A 10,216-nucleotide genomic window follows, 5' to 3' on the forward strand; every position below is an offset into this window, starting at 1 on the left:
CTGGCCCAATTTTTTTTTTCATTAGCTGAGCATGGTGGTGCATGCCTGTGGTCCCAGCTACTCAGGAGGCTGAGGAGAAACTCGGATCACTTGACAGAAGTTCGAGGTTTGAGACTGCAGTGAGCTGTGATCAAGCCACTGCACTCTAGCCTGGGTGACACAGTGACACCCTATCTCAAAAACAAACAAAAACCCCAAACCCCACAAAATTATGTCTAATAAGGATCTAGTATCCACAATATGTAAAGAACTCCTACAAATCAACAAAAAATAACCCAATTTAAAAATGGGCAAAGGACCTGAATAGCCATTTTCTCCCAAGAAGATATAGAAATGGCCAACAGGGAGATAAAAAAGATACTCAGCACCATTAGGGGATCATTAGGGAAGTGCAAATCAAAATCACAGTGAGATACCACTTCACATTCAGTAGGATGGCCACAAAAAAGTAAAAAAATGGAAGATAGTGACAGTGAGGGTCAGACATGATGGCTCATGCCTGTAATCCCAACACTTTGGGAGGCTGAGGCAGGCAGATCGCTTGAGCCCAGAAGTCCAAGACCAGCCTGGGCAACATGGCAAAATCCCACTACAAAAGATACAAAAAATTAGCCTGGCTTGGTGGCACACGCTTGTAATAACCCAGCTACTCAGAAGGGTGAGGTGGGAGGATCACTTGAACCTGGGGTAACTGAGGCTGCAGTTAGCTGGGATTGAGCCACTGCACTCCGGCCTGGATGACACAGCACGACAAGGAGGGAGGGAGGGAGGAAGGAAAGAAGGAGAGAACCAGTGGACCAGTGAGGATGTGGAGCAATTGGAACTCTGGTACAGTGATTGTGGGAATGTAATATAAAATGGGGCAGCCACTGTGGAAAACAGTGTGGCAGTTCTTCAGCTACACATAGAATTACCATATGATCCAGGAATTCCACTGAATATTGGTACATACTCCCAACACTGAAAACTATTATTCGAACAAATACTTGTACATGAATGTTCGTGGCAACACTATAGTCAAAAGGTGGAAAAACCCAATGTCCGTCAGTCGATGAATGAATAAACGAAATGTGGTCCATTATGAAATAGAATATTGATCGGCCGGGTGCGGTGGCTCACACCTGGAATCCTAGCACTGTGGGAGGCTGAGGAGGGCGGATCACAAGGTCAGGAGATCGAGACCATCCTGGCTAACACGGTGAAACCCCATCACTACTAAAAAGTACCCCCCCAAAAAAAAATTAGCCGGGCGCCTGCAGTCCCAGCTATCCTCGGGAGGCTGATGCAGGAGAACGGCGTGAATCCAGGAGGCGGAGCTTGTAGTGAGCCGAGATCACACCACTGCAGTCCAGCCTGGGTGACAGTGTGAGACTCCGTCTCAAAAAAAAAAAAAAAAAAAAAAAGAAATAGAATATTGATTAGCCACGAAAAGAAAAGGGTGGATCTTGGAAACGTCACGCTCAGTGGAAGAAGGCCAAACACACAAGGTCGCATACTGTACGACTCCAGTTCTAGAAACTGTCCAGAACAGGCCAATCCATAGGGACAGAGAGTAGAGTATGGGCTAGAGGGGAGGGAAGGAAGACGGGGAGGGACTGCTTAGTGTGGCATAGTTTCTCTTTGGGGTGAAGAAATCGGACAGAGATGGTGGTTGCACACAACATTGTGAATATGCTTGATACCACTGAATTGGACTTTTTTTTTTTTTTTTTTTTTTTGAGACGGAGTCTCGCTCTGTCGCCCAGGCTGGAGTGCAGTGGCCGGATCTCAGCTCACTGCACGCTCTGCCTCCCGGGTTCACGCCATTCTCCTGCCTCAGCCTCCCAAGTAGCTGGGACTACAGGTGCCCATCACCTCACCCGGCTAGTTTTTTGTATTTTTTTTAGTAGAGACGGAGTTTCACCGTGTTAGCCAGGATGGTCTCGATCTCCTGACCTCGTGATCCGCCCGTCTCAGCCTCCCAAAGTGCTGGGATTACAGGCTTGAGCCACCGCGCCCGGCTGACTTTTCTTTTTTTTTTTTTTTTTTTTTTTTAGATGGAGCCTCCCTCTATCATCCAGGCTGGAGTGCAGTGCAATCTCAACTCACTGCAACCTCTGCCTCCTGGGTTCAAGTGATTCTCCTGCCTCAGCTTCTCGAGTAGCTGGGATTATAGGTGTGCACCATCATGCCCAGCTGATTTTTGTATTTTTAGTATAAACGGGATTTCGCTTGGTTGGCCAGGCTGGTCTCGAACTCCTGACCTCAGGTGATCCACCCTCCTTGGCCTCTCAAGATGTTGGGATTACAGGCGTGAGCCACCGCACCCGGCCATTTGTACACTTGTTTTTGAGACAGAGTCTTGCTCTGTTGCCAGGCTGGAGTGCAGTGGTGCGACTTGGCTCACTGCAACCTCTGGCCCCTGGGTTCAAGTGATTCTCCTGCCTCAGCCTCCCAAGTAGCTGGGACTACAGGCACCCACCACCACATCCAGCTAATTTTTGTATTTTTAGTAGAGACGGGGTTTTACCATGTTGGCCAGAATGATCTTGATCTCCTGACCTCAGGTGATCTGCCTGCCTCGGCCTCCCAAAGTGCTGGGATTACAGGTGAGAGCCACTGCACTTGGCCTGTACACTTTTAAATGATTAAAATGGTAATTTTTATGTTCCATATTTCCTTTTCTTTTCTTTCTTTCTTTCTTTTCTTTTCTTTTTTTTTTTTTTTTTTTGAGATGGAGTGTCGCTCTTGTTGCCCAGGCTGGAGTGCAATGGAGTGATCTTGGCTCACTGCAATCTCCACCTCCTGGGTTCAAGCGATTCTCCTGCCTCAGCCTCCCAAGTAATTGGGATTACAGGCATGTACCACCATGCCTGGCTAATTTTGTATTTTTAGTAGAGATGGGGTTTCTCCACGTTGGTCAGACTGGTCTCAAACTCCCGACCTCAAGTGATCCTCCCACCTCGGCCTCCCAAAGTGCTGGGATTACAGGCGTGAGCCACCGTATTCAGCCTACATATTTCTTTTATCACAATGAATATTTTAGGTTATATGCATGTCTAAGGACATGTAGCAAGCACACAGTTTGTGTCTATGGAGAGAGAATGGGATGGGAGGGAGAACGAACTGTGTGTTGGGGAGGAATAAAATAAGAAAACCGGCCAGGCGCGGTGGCTCAAGCCTGTAATCCCAACACTTTGGGAGGCCGAGGCGGGTGGATCACGAGGTCAGGAGATCGAGACCCTCCTGGCTAACACGGTGAAACCCCGTCTCTACTAAAAATACAAAAAAAACTAGCCGGGCGAGGTGGCGGGCGCCTGTAGTCCCAGCTACTCGGAGGTTGAGGCGGGAGAATGGCGGGAACCCGGGAGGCGGAGCTTGCAGTGAGCTGAGATCCGGCCACTGCACTCCCGCCTGGGCAACACAGCGAGACTCCGTCTCAAAAAAAAAAAAAAAAAAAAAAAGAAAAGAAAACCAAGAAGGATTGTGCAGAAGCAGCTAGTTGGTGAACTGTGAGCTGGAGGACCCAGTCTGAACTCTAAAAGCAAAGCCAATCAGATCAAATTGTTTCCAGGCTTGGAGAACTCCCCAGCCTTGGCGGGGTCCCCTGCCCACTCCACCGCAGCCAGCCCTGTTGCAGGCTCTTGACTGGCGAGGACCAGGTCATGCCTTCAGCTCCAGACCAGACCAGGCTCCATGCCAGCCCTCAGGGGAGCTCTGTGGAGTGCAGCAGCCGCTGGAGGGCGCGAACCCCAGCCCAGTGCATACCTGGCCCAAGGTCAGCCCTGTGTCTGTTTCCAGGTCACATGAGATGATAACGGGAAGGCTTTCATTCAGTTTTGTTTAGCAAGCAGTATATATATATATATATATGTGTGTGTGTGTGTGTGTGTGTGTGTGTATATATATATATATATATATTTTTTTTTTTTTTTTTTTTTTTGAGACGGTGTTTCGTTCTTGTTGCCCAGGCTGGAGTGCAGTGGCACAATCTCGGCTCACCACAACCTCCGCCTCCCGGGTTCAAGCGATTCTCCTGCCTCAGCCTGAGTAGCTGGGACTACAGGAGAGTGCCACCATGCCCAGCTAATTTTTGTATTTTTAGTAGAGAAGGGGTTTCTCCATGTTGGTCAGGCTGGTCTCGAACTCCCGACCTCAGGTGATCCGTCTGCCTTGGCCTCCCAAAGTGCTGGGATTACAGGCGTGAGCCACTGCGCCTGGCAGCAACCGCAATATATTGACTCAAAGGAGGACAGGTGTTGCTGAAAGGGACTGAGAGAATCAGATCCTGGCTCAGCACGGCCGGGGATTGGCCCCCCCTGGCTTTTTGTTTGTTTGTTTTTGTGGGGTTTTTTTGGAGACAGCATCTCACTATGTTGTCCAGGCTGTTCTCCAACTCCTGGACTCAATAATCCTCCTGCTTAAGGCTCCCAAAGTGCTGGGATTACAGGCGTGAGCCACTGCGCCCAGCCTAAGACTTTTTTCAAAAAACAACCACAAGCCGGGTGCGGTGGCTCACGCCTGTAATCCCAGCACTTTGGGAGGCTGAGACGGGTGGATCACGAGGTCAGAAGTTCGAGACAAGCCTGGCCAATATGGTGAAACCCCGTCTCTACTAAAAACACAAAAATGAGGCCGGGCGCGGTGGCTCAAGCCTGTAATCCCAGCACTTTGGGAGGCCGAGACGGGCGGATCACGAGGTCAGGAGATCGAGACTATCCTGGCTAACATGGTGAAACCCCGTCTCTACTAAAAAATACAAAAAACTAGCCGGGCGAGGTGACGGGCGCCTGTAGTCCCAGCTACTCAGGAGGCTGAGGCAGGAGAATGGCGTGAACCCGGGGGGTGGAGCTTGCAATGAGCTGAGATCCGGCCACTGCACTCCAGCCGGGGCGACAGAGCGCGACTCCGTCTCAAAAAAACAAAAAACAAAAAACAAAAATGAGCCAGGCGTGGTGGCATAAGCCTGTAATTCCAGCTACTCCGGAGGTCGAGTCAGGAGAATTGCTTGAACCTGGAAGGCAGGCAAGACTCCATCTCAAAAAAAAAAAGAAATCCTCCCGCCTCAGCCTCCTAAAATGCTGGGATTACAGGTGTGAGCCACCATGCCCAGCCTTAAATTTCTTTTAACTGTTGGTTTGTTTCCAATCATTGCATTTGGCCATTATGTCTCTTAAATCTCTTTAAACCGCTGGATTTACCCTCTTTTATTTTTCTCCTTTCAGGTTATTTGTGGAAGAAGGCAGGTCTTTTGTTCCAGAGGGTTCCACCTGTCTGGATTTTGCTGATTTCATCCTTGTGGTTGATGTGACATGTTCCTCAACCCCTTGTATTTCCTATCGTTTGTTAGATCTAGGTGTAAATGTCCAAATTGGTCTGTTTAATCTCATTCAGGTTGTTTTTTTTTTTAGCAAGAAGATGACCATACGGTGGGTGCAACTTCATGGAGAGGGAAAGAGTCCCACAGAGCCCGATTTTGTGATGTTAGCAGCCATTGGTAATCCCTGCCAGGACCTGCTATTTCATTAGTGGTTACAAATTATTCTTCCCCTCCTCTCCCCTCCCCTCCCCTCCCTCTTTTCTCCTCTCATCCTTTCCCTCCCTCCCTCCTTCCCTCCCTCCCTTCTTTCCTTCCTTTCTTTTTTGACGGAGTCTCCCTCTCTCGCCCAGGCTGGAGTGCAACGGCACGATCTCGGGTCACCGCAACCTCTGCCTCCCAGGTTCCTGCCATTCTCCTGCCTCAGCCTCCCGAGTAGCTGGGACTACAGGCGCCGCCACCTCACCCGGCTTGTTTGTTTGTTTGTTTGTTTGTTTAGTAGAGACAGGGTTTCACCAGAATGGTCTCGATCTCCTGACCTCATGATCTGCCTGTCTCGGCCTTCCAAAGTGCTGGGATTACAGGTGTGAGCCACTGCACCGGCCAATCCTATCCTTCCTTCTTTGTTTATTATTTGGAATTCTTATGCGAAGAGAAACCCCTTTATCAACAATTTCGCTCCCCCGAGCTATAGCTTGTGCTGGAAAGGGAAGGCACATGGGATCTTCCCTGTGATTTCCGGGTATAGACGAATGAGCTGGTGCCCAGCATCTTCCAAAAGTGGCCAGCTATCTTTTATAGTATTATTATGAACTCATTAATTTGCGTTTCTTTTTCCAGGCAGGATCTCATGCTGTCGCCCAGGCTAGAGTGCAGTGGTGCAATCACAGCTCACTGCAGCCTCAAACTCCTGGGCTCAAGTCATCCTCTGGCTTCAATTTTGTGAATAGCTGGAATCGCAGGCATGCGCCACCGTGCCTGGCAATTTTTTTTTTTTTTAGTGGAGATGGGGTCTCACTATGTTGCCCAGGCTGGTCTTGAACTCCTGGGTTTCTCTTACCTCAGTCTCCCAAGTGCTAGGACTACAGGTGTGAGCCCCCACGCCGGGCCGATCTGCACTTATTTCGTGTTTCAATCTGCTGCAGTTTTGGCCTTGGTTCTCGAAGCATCCTCCTCCTGTCTGTTGGCGCCTAAGTCTGGCTGGACGGTCACCAACAGTGTCGCTGCTCCGTGGAGTGTCCGTTTCCCTCTCCAGAGCTGAGACCAGCCACATCCCCAGTGGCCTGGGCCTTTCTTAGGTAATGGTATTTTAGAGACCACAATCTGGGCACACCTCAAGTTTTCAATGTCTTTTTTTTTTTCTTTTTTTCCAGATGGAGCCTCGCTCTGTCACCAGGCTGGAGTGCAGCGGTGCGATCTCGACTCGCTGCAACCTCCGCATCCCGGGATCAAGTGATTTTCCTGCCTCAGCCTCCCAAGTAGCTGGGACTACAAGCCTCTGCCATCACGCCCGGGTAATTTTTGTATTTTTAGTAGAGACGAGGTTTCACCATGTTGGCCAGGTTGGTCTTGAACTCCTGACCTCAAGTAATCTGCCTGCCTCGGCCTTCCAAAGTGCTGGGATTACAGGCGTGAGCCACCGTGCCTGGCCTAAGTCTTCAATATCTTCAATGCCATTCAGCTTAGTTAACAGAAACTTCTGGAAGGGACGCCTGCTCTGAGAAGTGTCACACATGCTGGGGGACTTCGGGGCACTCCAGAAAGGGCTCTCCTTCCCCAGGATCCCCGGGTCCTGATGGTAGGCAGAGGTGGAGGATGTTCTCCAAGGGGTGCAGAAGGCTCTCCAAGCCGAGCCTTCCTGCAGCATTCGGAGCCTGTCCACACCACCGGCATCCCTCTACCCAGACCCACTTTCCCTGGCAAGAGATGGATATTGTGTTTGTTGGATGCAATTTCAAGCCCCTTTCATGTTTTCATAGAGGATGGAGACCAAGGGGGAAGTTCAATGGTTCATGTTGGTAAATCCCGGCTCCGATGATTGAGAGATTTTCTGACTTCCAGGACCCTTGCTTGGTTAGAGGTGGTTCCCAAACTCCAGAGCCAGAGACAGCTGTGGGCAGGTGCTTTCCTCTGTGCAGCACATGAGCTGCCAAGTGCTGGGGCTGCCTGCCATACCCAGAGCCCCTCATGGCCTCCCATGGCTCCCCTCAGCTATGCTTGGCCTGCCCACCTGCTGGTGGTTGTTTGGAATCCCTTCCTGCTGGAAAGGATGTCTCCCCACCCTGTCCAGCTCCCTGCTGGCGGCCCTTCTCAGGGCTCCCTCCAGAGAGGACTGCCATGGCGCATACTTCCCACATGATACAGCATCATAGTCTATGTGAATGGCATCCCCTGGAGTTGTGCAGTGCACCACCTGTGCAGCCGTCCACAGCATCCCCACACAACCCAGTCCTTCCCAGTCCTTCCCTGGAAGCACGCATTCCTCCACTTCCACCCTCTGTTACTTGTCCATCTCCATCCCTGCTATGCAAGATTAAAAAAAAATTTTTTTTTTTTTTTTTGAGACAGAGCTTTGCTCTGTTGCCCAGGGTGGAATGTAGTGATACAATCTCGGCTCACTGCAGCCTCCGCCTCCTGGGTTCAAGCGATTCTCCTGCCTCAGCCTCCCAAGTAGCTGGGACTACAGGCATGACACCACCACATCCAGCTAATTTTTGTGTTTTTAGTAGAGACGGGGTTTCACCATGTTGGCCAGGCTGGTCTTGAACTCTTGACCTCAGTTAATCCACCCGCCTCGGCCTCCCAAAGTGCTAGGATTACAGGTATGAGCCACCGTGCCCAGCCTAAAATTTTTTTTTAATTGTAGTAAAACATGCATAACACAAAATTTATCATTTTAATCGTGTTGAAATGTACAGTCATTACGTTCACAAGGGTGTGCCTCCATCACCATATCTTCAGAATTGTTTCATCTTCCCAAACTGAAACTCTACATCTATTTTCTTTTTTTCTTTTTTTTTTTTTTGAGATGGAGTCTTGCTCTGTCACTAGGCTGCAGGGCAGTGGCACGATCTCGGCTCACGGCAACCTCCGCCTCCCGGGTTCAAGGGATTCTCCTGCCTCAGCCTCCCAAGTAGCTGGGACTACAGACATGCACCACCACATCCAGCTACTTTTTGTATTTTTAGTAGAGACAGAGTTTCACTGTGTTCACCAGGCTGGTCTCAAACTCCTGACCTCAGGCAATCCTCCTGCCTCGGCCTCCCAAAATACTGGAATTACAGGCTTGAGCCACCATGCCGGCTGAAACTCTGTATCTATTAAACAACAAATTTTCTTCCTTTTTTGTTGGACAGGGTCTCACGCTGTTACACAGGCCGTAGTGATTGGCATAATCACAGTTGACTGCAGCCTCAACCTCCCTGGCTCCAGCAATCTGCCCATCTCAGCCTCTGGAGTAGCTGGGACCACAGGCGTGTGCCACCATGCCTGGCTAATTTAATTTAATTTATTTATTTTTTAGAGACAGGGTCTCATTTTGCTGCCCACGCTGAAGTGCAGTGGTGTAATCTCAGTCACTGTAGCATTCACCTTCTGGGCTCCAGAGATCTTCCCGCCTCAGCCTCCTGAGTACCTGGGAATACAGGTGCATGCCACCAAGCCCAGCTAACGTTTTGGTATTTTTAGTAAAGACAGGGTTTCACTGTATCACCCAGGCTGGTCTCGAACTTCTGGACTCAAGCAATCTGCCTGCCTTGGCCTCCCAAAGTGTTGAGATTACAGGCGTGAGCCACTGCGCCTGGCCAATTTTATTTATTTATTTATTTATTTTATAGAGATGGGGTCTCGCCATGTTGCCCAGGCTGGTCTCCAGCTCTTGGGCTCAATCAGTCCTTCTGCCTCTGCCTTCCAAAGTGTTGGTGTTGGGATTGCAGGTGTGAGCCACCGCACCCGACCTTCCTTCTTTTTTTTTTGAGACAATCTCCATCACCCAGGCGGGAGTGCACTGGCGTGATCTCAGGCTCACTGCAACCTCTGTCCCTCTTTTTTTTTTTTTTCTTTTTCAGACGGAGTCTCACTCTGTCACCAAGGCTGGAGTGCAGTGGTATGATCTCAGTTTGCTGCAACCTCCACCTCCCGGATTCAAGCGATTCTCCTTCCTCAGCCTCTTGAGTAGCTGGGACTACAGGTGCACACCACCACATCTGGATAATTTTTGTATTTTTAGTAGAGACGGGGTTTCGCCATGTTGGCCAGGCTGGTCTCCAACTCCTGACCTCAAGTGGTCCACCTGCCTCAGCCTCTGGGCTGGGATTAGAGGCGTGAGCCACCGTGCCTGGCCCTTCCTTTTTAAAGCTGAAAAATACTGCAGTATATGCCTCTACTACATTCTGCTCGTGAAGTATGTGTTCAAGGTCCTGCCTGCAGTTCTCTGGGGTCTGTGGCCAGCATGGGCTGCTGGTCATAGGGTCATTCTGTGCACCTTTCTGAAGAACCAACAGTTTTCCACAGCAGCTGCCTCATTTTGCATTCCCATCACCAGTGGACAAGAATTCCAGCTGCTCCACGTCTTCAGTGGCACTTGTTTTCTGTGTTTTGGATAATTGCCACCCTGGTGGGTGTGCTGCAAGCCCCTGAGGACAGGACTGACCCGCTCACCGGGCCGCCCACCCCTCACCCAGGACCTGCCAGGCTCAGATGGTGCCTCCCAGGAAATAGCTGAGATTCCTCTGAAGGAACAAATAGACCCCATCCAGCCTTGCAGGGTCATAAGACCCAGCTGCCCAGGGACACACTTAGCTTGGAATTCAGGGAGCAGAACGGAAACAGGAAGGGACAGGAGGCCTGTCTGCCCCCTGGCGGGACAGGTGGTCCAGAGGAGCCCGGGACCTTCAGGCATGGAGGCCTACCTAGGACCAG

The sequence above is a fragment of the Rhinopithecus roxellana genome, chromosome 19 (genome assembly GCF_007565055.1).
Source record: "Rhinopithecus roxellana isolate Shanxi Qingling chromosome 19, ASM756505v1, whole genome shotgun sequence".
Classification (NCBI taxonomy): Eukaryota; Metazoa; Chordata; class Mammalia; order Primates; family Cercopithecidae; genus Rhinopithecus; species Rhinopithecus roxellana.